This window comes from Mesoplodon bidens, assembly GCF_964165515.1.
Source record: "Mesoplodon bidens genome assembly, chromosome: 4".
In the NCBI taxonomy this organism is placed as follows: Eukaryota; Metazoa; Chordata; class Mammalia; order Artiodactyla; family Ziphiidae; genus Mesoplodon; species Mesoplodon bidens.
The window spans coordinates 27,771,204-27,780,966 of record NC_138160.1 but is presented as its reverse complement, the minus strand read 5'-3'; positions in this window follow the sequence as shown (position 1 = coordinate 27,780,966).

Genomic DNA, 9,763 nt, shown 5'->3' with positions numbered 1-9,763 from the left:
ACAGGCAGAAAATCTATCCACTAAAAGGGCCTGGGAGCAACAACACCCCAATAGCAATGAGCACACCTAAGCGCCCAGTTCTTGAATCCTAAACACCATTCTCCACTAAAAGGAACCAGGACTCTTTGAGGAGATGGTGACTCTAGGCTGGGGCAGGGAAAGTATAAGGTAAGCCTGGAGCATCTTATGCCAGAAAAGCAACAGGTGCTCAAAGAATGAGGGGACATGCCAAAAGGACACAAAAGCCAGCTTGAATAGGGGGCAAAACAGGGATAATATATCCAGATAAATTATGGTAGTAATAGATTATTACCCAAACACATGTACCCATATTCATATTGATAAAACAACCAATGAATTGTAAGTTTACAGGTAGAACATATTTACATAGTTTCAGATTCTCTCCCCACAAAATACTTATTAATTACAAAGGGGGAAAGAGAAGTTTCAGAGGTAAAGAAGTTCTCTGTGTTGTACTTGCAACTTTTCTGTGTGATTGTCCAAAATTATGTATATATATAAATGTGTGTGTGTGTGTGTGTATTATGTATATACATATATATTTCTTAAAGTGCATATAGAAACACTAATTCAGTTCTGATTGAAACAGAGACAATGGTCTGAAAAAATTCAATAGGACATTTCCAGCTTTTCTTTCCTTCTGGAATTTTCTAATCCCAGCCAATTATAGGGGGGCATATTAAATAATAAAAGAAATCCATCACGTATTCCATCCACAAGAAGCTCCCAGTGCCATGCTTTACTGAGTTTCAGAATTCCAGTCGCCTGGGACTGCTGACTTTCAACTGACTGGACGAGCCTTTGTGTGGGCATTGCAAAAATATTTAGGAGACATAGCTTGGTGCTCAGGTTATTTTGTTTCTACTCAAGGGTGCCGTCTGTGTGCAGAACCAATTTACCATTGTACTACTCTGTTCCGGTGCTGCTTGAGCCCCATATGGGTCACTGCCCTGAACACATGCCTGCTCCCACCACCCCTCCCCAGGCTCTATTGGGGCCATCATGTTGGAACAATGGGTGAGTGGGAGAAATGACTCAACAGTCCTGACTCAAAGACCATTTGAATGGACATGCAGATGCAGAGGAACAAAAATGCCTCTTACTGCACATGCCATCTCAGCAAAGCAAACACATTTGCAAGCATATTGTTGCAAGTTCAGAGGAAAGAGACCCTAAAAAAATTCTGCCAAGCAAGGGGTTGCACATTTAAATTGTTTGTAACATACCCACGATTTTAGGATGTATAAAACACTATGGAGGGCTTCCCTGGTGGCGCAGTGGTTGAGAGTCCGCCTGCCGATGCAGGGGACACGGGTTCATGCCCCGGTCTGGGAAGATCCCACATGCCGCGGAGCGGCTGGGTCCGTGAGCCATGGCCACTGAGCCTGCGCGTCCGGACCTTGTGCTCCGCAACGGGAGAGGCCACAACAGTGAGAGGCCCACATACCGCAAAAAAACCAAAACAAACAAACAAACAAAACACTATGGATAATCCCTCTCAGAGCTGCCATGTGTGGTTGGGCAGGTTGTGCACTGCACAAGGGCATGTGGCCAGTTGCAGCTGTGTCCACCCAGAGAAAGAGTGCATTTAAATTTTGCCCAGAGGAGCTGTATGACCTGGCAGCAGCCCTGAATGTATTATCTTTACTGCTCTAGTGAACAACAAAAAATTGTACAAGAACTGTTATATGTTCACTTCTGACTACACTCTCTCAGCTCTTAAAATCTTGTTTTTCAACTATAAATTCTCCTTCCCTGCAGAGTGTCAGGAATCTCACCCTTGTAATTTGGGAAGACTGGAGAAATAGCACAACATGATACTCGCAGAGTAAAGACTGTACAAAGTACCAGGTGACTGGAGAAGAACGGGCAGGAGGATTGGATTAAATTTCTAAATGACAGTTGCTTTTACACTTGCCGGTAACATTTTGTATAAGGCAGAAATGTAGAACTGGTGAAGCTGGATTTTCATATTATCATTTGGATAAAGTCATGTTCAATATTCAATATTATCATAGTGAAGAAATTCTGTATTCAATATAAAAATTTTACCTAACATATGTCTGCATCTAATTCCATGGAGAAAATTAACATCTGTTGCATAAGTCCCTTGGGGGGGGCGGAATTCTGGAACATTGATTTATCCTGCCAAAACAAGTCCTTGCTGGAATGACCATACTAGAGAGGTTTTCAGTAAGAATTACTGTTGATACAAAAAAAAAAATCCTTTATCCCCTTTTCACGTGGAATTTTGTATAAAAGGAAAACAAGAGAATACATTCTCCCTGACCATGCTGTTTAGAAAGACAAGTAGGCAAATTACTAATTATATAATAATTGAAGAGTTGAAATTTGAGTCAAAGCAATTTTTAAGTCGGATACAGTGTTGAAAAACTGTAAATCATTCATTGGTTCGGTATGTAGTTTGACTCCATAATGAAACTAGTTCAAATTTCTTTTTAACGTTTTATTATAGAAAAAAATGTTGCTTTTAAAAGTAACCCAAATAACTATATTGTGTCTTATGCTTAGATATTTTAATTAATTATTGCTCTATTATTAAACATTTCAAAATATACAGAAGAGTATAGAGAGTGTCCCTACCACATGGCTATAACAAATATTTCCATTTTGTCATATTCACTTCAGTTTTTTTGTTAAAGAAGTGAAATTTACCTATGCGGCCGCTGTTCTCTATGTGGCTTTATCCAATGCCATTTCCTCCCTCCCATCTAGAGGAAGCCACTATTCTGAAGCTGGGATATTTCCATCCCAAGAATACTTTTACACTTTTACCTCCTATGTACATAAACAATATAATTCTATAACTTGGGATTTTTTTCACTTAACCTTATGTTTTTAATATTTTTCCATAGCATTATGCATACTTCTAATTCATTCATGCTGATTGTTGTAGGGTATAGAAATAGTTTATCCATTATGCTACTGAAGGAAATTTTAGTTGTTTGCAGTTTTTCACCATTACAAACAAGATTTTGGTGAATATTCTCATGCATTTTTCCTGGAACACAGGCAACAGAGTTTTTCCAGAGAGATCTATCCATCCCATTTGCTTTTCCATAATGGTTACTTAAGTATGGCAATATATATAGCTGTAGCTAGCAACCAGAGGTTGCTGAGAAATTCTTCCCTTCGTGGAGGAGAACATAATGGTCCCGGAAGGTTCTGGGTAATATGGGCCTCTCCTGTATGCAATGGCTGTTACAGAAACCCACCTCACTAGGGAAAGAGCGTGGCCCTTCCAGCCCTATCCTCCTCCACAAGGATACCTCGTACATCCAGGGCGTGCAGCTCGCGTCCTGCAGGCACCCAGGCAGGTGCTTCTAAGATCTGCAACAGACAAATGGAAGCACTGTGGCAATGAGATATGTACGTGACAAACAGCCAAAGCTGTCTGGAGGTTTAAATGAACATGACAGCTGTGGTAGGCTAATTAATCCCCCCTACCAAAGACGTCCATATCTAATCCTCAAACCCTGTGAATATGTTTTCTCACATGGCAGAAGGGACTTCACAGGTATGATTAAGTGAGGGACCTTGAGAAGAGGTGATTATCCTGGATTATCTGGAAGATTTAGGGTCCAAGGTAATCACAAAGGTCCTTATAAGAGGGAGGCAAGAAGATCAGAGTTAGAGTGACACTGGAAGATGCTAGGCTGCTGTCTTCGAAGATGGAGGAAGGGGCCATGAACCAAGGAATGCAGGCAGCCTCTGGAAGCTGAAAAGGGCAAGGAAAGGAACCTTCCCCTACAGCCTCCAGAAGGAACACAGACACCTCGATTTCAGCTCAGTGGTTTTAGCCCATTTTCACTTCTGACCTCCAGAACTGTGAGATAATAAGTTCATGTTGTTTTAAGTCTCTGAGTTCATGGTAATTGATCACAGGAGCACTAGGAAACAATGACAAAGTTGGATGAGGATCGCAAGGAAGAGGCACCCCACTCCTTACTCATCCAGAGAACAAAGTGGCTGCTGCGAAGACTGACCTGAAGACTGCCCACCAGAAACCAAGTTACTGGCACCAAGGGCCCCATGTGTATCATTATCTGGGATTTGACAACCCATTCCTACAAGTAGTCCATGGTGACCTGTAGAATTAGTGGGTATAGTTGGTTGAAACAAATCATGCGTTGTCTGTTTTGACTTTCCCTTCAAGGCATTGGAGGAAATTCTCTCTGGCATCACTTGGCTCTCCAGTGAGTCCCAGACTTTGGAATTTGCAGCATTGTTCTCTGTCTCCCTGTTCTACATCTGGGGACTGCTCCCTGACCTCCACCCACCTGGGATCCTACACTCCAGCCCAAGTGGGCACATCTAGACCTCACTTTGGGCTACCTGTGGCTCTCACTGAGATTGGACCTCTGGAAGCTGACTCCTGGCCTGTTTCCTCTGAGTATGTTTGTGTTTTATGACAAATTTGGATCTCGCTGCCCCATTCCCTGGACTTCTAACCTGGTTTTGTTTGTCCTCCAGCTTGACCTGACCTCTGATACCTAGACCTTGACCTGACAGACACGTCTTGTTATAACACCATGGCTTTCATATGACGCACACTTCACAGCTAGTTCTTCCACCTGCTTAGTTTAGCATCATCGTTCAAAGGAGAATATTTCTCTTCTGCAACCTGCATAGAAGAGTAGCCACGATGAACTGACAACCTACTCCAGTGCCTGGAACTATGTGCGCAGCTATACAAACATCTCCCCTGTGATCCTAAAAGTTCCTGGGTGTGTCAGAGCTCAGAATGTCAGTGCCCCAGGCCTCTTCTGGAAAACACACCTTCACCTTTCAGAGAGTTGCTCCCATCACCCTGTAAAGACCATGTTGATATAGCGGACGTGGCTAATCACAGTTCCCCACTCTTCTGGCCACAGTAGCAGCACATGAGCTGAGCTAATAGAATACCCCACCCACCTGCCCACCAAGATCAGGCACCTGACCTCAAGTCAGGGGCTAATCGCAGCTCTTCTGCAGAAGGTTTTTAATAGAACATTAAGGCGGAAGAGCCTTTCTTGGAAATGAGGTGAGGGGGCAAGCTCAGAGGTGGGAGCCGGGTTTCTAATCTTATGGGGAGAGCTGAAGAGAATGAAATAGACTCAAGGACACAAGAGTCACACAGAGAGAATAAACTTTAACATCATTTAAGTCCCTGGAGACACACAATGAATAGTGGTTCCAAGCGTGGGCTTGGAGACAGACTGCCTAGACAACCCTAGGAAACAACCTCTCCAAACCTGAGTTTCTACTTTTGTAAAAAGAAGATAATAATAGTCCTTAACTCACAGGGCTGTTGTGAGGTTGAACAAATTAATGCACATGAAGCATGTTGAATGGTGTCTAGCACATGGTCACCCCACAATAAATATTAACTATTAGAAGCTGCTCCAGTTGGCCACTAGGCTTCCTCCACTCACGTCCTACCTTTGATTTGGTTCCCCGAGCAAATGGTTTCTAAGTTGATGTTTGGTCTCTATTATTTGCAGCCTGAAGAGTCCTGAGGAATATTGTCATTATTTCCCTGAATTCCTGAATTCCATGAGATGCTCTAGGAGAAAAAGTTTCCATAGATAAGTTTGGGCAACTCTTGTATATTCATTGTGCTTTAATTTATCTATTGCTCCCGCTCTTTGATAGTCTCATTCTATTTTAATATATTAAAGGCTCTGAGTGACCCTATAATTAAAGAGCCAGTTGAGGGACTTCCCTGGTGGCGCAGTGGTTAAGAATCCGCCTGCCAATGCAGGGGACATGGGTTCGAGCCCCTGTCCGGGAAGATCCCACATGCCACAGAGAAACTAAGCCCGTGCACCACAACTATTGAGCCCGTGTGCCTAGAGCCCATGCTCCACAACAAGAGAAGCCACCGCAATGAGAAGCCTGCACACCGCAACGAACAGTCGCCACAACTAGAGAAAGCCCGTGCACAGCAACGAAGACCCAATGCAGGCAAAAAAATAAAAATAAAATTAATTAGTTAATTAATTTAAAAAAACAGTTGAACTTTATTCAACCCAGCACCTCCCAAACTTAATTAACTTTTGTTCCTTTTTCTTTCCTGTGATCTTTTTTTCCTATTCTACAAAATTAGCATGATACACTTTGGTATAAGGAACAGAACATAAAGATGAGAAACCTGAAGAATCTGCTGAGTGACAAGTTGAACCCAGATTTACTTAAATCTAAAACGTACGTTCTTTCTACGGTTCCATGCACATATACACACACAAGTACCATTAAATCATTTGGAAGGTAAGTGTTAGACATTCTGGTTTTGAGTTTGCGTTTCCATTTTAAGTGTTACTTTCCTAGAGAACAAAGTTATCTTTTTTTTTTTTTTTTGCAATTGACAAGGAAATTTAGTTATTTCTGAGATATACATTTTAAAGTAATAACTAGAATTATGACTTATAATGTTATACCAGAACATATAAGATTTTTAGAAATTTCATGTAATGCCTGAAACATTTATATTAACATATTTCCATACAAATAACCCAAAGAAAGTTTAGTATTAGTTGTTTTGTTTGTTTGTTTGTTTATACTGCAGGTTCTTATTAGTCATCAATTTTATACACATCAGTATATACATGTCAATCCCAATTTGGAAGGTAAATGTTAGACATTCTGGTTTTGAGTTTGCGTTTCAATTTTAAGTGTTACTTTCCTAGAGAACAAAGGGTTTTTTTTGTTTTGTTTTTGTTTTGTTTTTTTAGTGCTTGTTCTTGCAGATCTGTACATACCATGCAAAACTAAGTAGGATTAAATCTTTAGAAGACAATTCTGAATAAAAATTATATGAGATATGCAACGACCTCTCCTTTGAAAAGTTACGAGAAAGATGGCTTTTCATTTTTGGTTGCCAGAGCAAACTGTGGAAGAAACACTAGCTTGGGAGATGTTTTCACTACAACTGACGCTGTCAGTACCTTTGTCTTCATTTGTAGGATGGCCAAATTATTGCACAAGTACTCACATTTCCCTCTGGACCAGATCAACTTCTGATTACCCAAAACTGTGTGTCTTGAACTGTAGGTCAAATCTGGGCAATGAATATTATTATCATTATCATTTTTATTGTTATGGTTTGATAGTGTTGGGCCCTAAGAATTGCCAGAGGGGACTTTTGGACCAAGGGAGAGACCTGGTTCCCTCTGGAAGCCTTACAATCTAAATTAGACTGAGTTGTATAACAGTTTTAGGCATCTGATATGGGACTTGCCAAATTTCATGGCTTCAGGCACACGGAATGCACATCCCTGTTCCAGGGAGGCTAAATATTTTTCCAAATCAGTAGATAAAACAAACTCCCTGACCTCAACTTACTTCCTGGCGCCTGGAGTCCTGAGTAGCTGATGAAGAGTGCCTGTCTGCGATCAAGTGACAGGACACACTCAGACTGACTCCTGCGCTCAGGACCTTGTGGTACCTGATCCCATCTCCATCTTCGGAGCTAAGATTTTGGCCACAACTTCAAGATCTAAGTCCAGAGGGCAATGGGCCAGGGTTAGATACTATTAGATGCCATTGAATCAGCCTTGAAGGGCAACTGTGGCTTCTTGGGGCATGAGGCAATGTGCTGCAGATGGCAGCCGGTGAAAGCCAGGGATTGCAGACCCCAGGGCAAATCACATCCCGAACGTCATATCTGAAATGAAGAGGTGGCCACACCACTGTCAGGTTTTAGACCTTACATTGCCAACCAAGTAAATCCATCCAAAGGAACCTGAAGCTTCTGGCCTAAGATTTGGTGGGGAGGACTCCATAACTACTCAACAGTGACATCTGCTGACTGAGTTAGACACAGCCACCTCCCAGACAAAACTGAATGAGCTCAGCTTTGAGGACTCAAAGGAATGTAAATGATGGGGGAAATTCCCATGGGTGGTTGAGAGAGAGACTAATAGCAGAAGTGAGATCGCAGAGATTTTAAAATATTATAGAGCGATATAGACAATAAAAATTCATTTCATAGTATCACAAAGGCCTTGGAGTGTTTTCCAGGAGAGATGCTGGCCCTGCTAGGCCCCGTACCAGAACATTTCTGTGTTCAGCAGCTCACTCTGGTGGTGTTTACTTTGAGGTTTTCCCTTTTCAGTCAATTCCATTTGCCTTTTAGACTCTTCTGCCTTTGCACTGAGGTACAGATGCACGCTTTTCTCCCCGATTTCTTCTCTCCCTGCCCCATCCTCCTGTGAGTAAGTCATGTTTGATTAAGAGGTTTGGGTTCTTATCTCTTCTCTTTATTGAGTCATCTAAATAACTTTCTTTCTGAAATCCCCTGCTGAACCTGGGGAGCCACGAAGCTGAAGTCTCCCACTTGTTACCGAACCAAACTTGGGTCACTTGCCCACACTCACAGTAAAACCAATCTACTGACACCAGGTTGTGGTGAAGGAAAACACAGCATATGTTGCAGGGCGCCAAGCAAGGAGTCCAGGTAGCTAGTGCTTAAAAGGCCTGAACTCCTCGAAGGCTTTCAAGGAAAGGTTATCAAGACAGGGTGAGGGAGGGGGTTGTGGGGTGTGTGATCAGCTTGTGGACATTCTTCCGATTGGTTGGTGGTGAGGTAATCGGGAGTCAACATGGTCAACCTTCTGGTTCCAACCGGTCTGGGGTCTACATGCTTGTGGGCAGCAGACAGTTAACTTCTCCCACCTGGTGAGGGCTTCAGTCTCTGCAAAACAGCTCAAAGGATGTGGCTCAGAATATTATCTATAGTCATTGAGAAGGAACTAAATGTCTTTGACTTTGCTTAATGGCTAAATTACTATTATTTTATCTTGCTTGACTTCCTTTCCTTCTGCCTTTTTCTCACTTCTTTGATTGAATCTACTCTTTGAAACTCAGGGAAGGCCTAGGAGGCTAAAGTTTTCCTACAGACAAGAGGCATGTGGAGGACATGGGGGGTGGGGGTCCGTTCCAGGAAGCCCCCATAGGGCCCTGCTTAGTCACAACCTCACATCCTGCTTCATAGTGCTGTGGATCAGCCAGCAGCTCAGGTCCTAAGGGACACAACCCCACGTCATTCCAAACTGCTCTAAACCTGGTAGCCACCTTTCTCCCCACCAAGGCCACGAAACTGGCCACACTACTGAAGTGGGCTCCTTCAGGGCACTGTTCACCCCACCGTAGGTCCTGACAGTTCACCCTCTGAAGGAGGGTCCTGAGGGCATCCCTCAGGACCTACCTGGTACACTGCTACCCATACAGGTGGCCCTTGATAAATGCTTACTGTAAGAATGAATGATTGAGAGGCTTGTTTTAATTCAAGGACATTAGTGCATTGAAAAGGTTTCGCTCATAGCTATCGCCAGGCCCAAATACTCAAAACTGGAAACCTGGAAATTAAACATTTTTGAAGAAAAATTGAGTCTGTCTTCCTGGCCTTTTCTATCATTGTTTAAAAATAAAAACAAAAACAAACAACCACCACCACCAAAAAACTCCTTTTGGACATTTGTCTCAACTAAGACCACAACACAGTGCTCTAAGTTTCTGTAATTTTCTCTTTAAGAAAGTAAATTAGTTTAAGTTCTTCAAGGAAATGCTCAAAGAAGACTCCTGTGCACGAGAGTCAGGAGTTGAATCGGAAATTGGCGTCATCTCCCAGATCTCAGACCGGGGACCAGCTTTGGAGAGTGACATCAGAAGGCTGAGAATTATAGCTTCAACTGATTCAGGAAAATAAATGAAACCTTGGTGGTTTGCTGTTAAAAGTCTC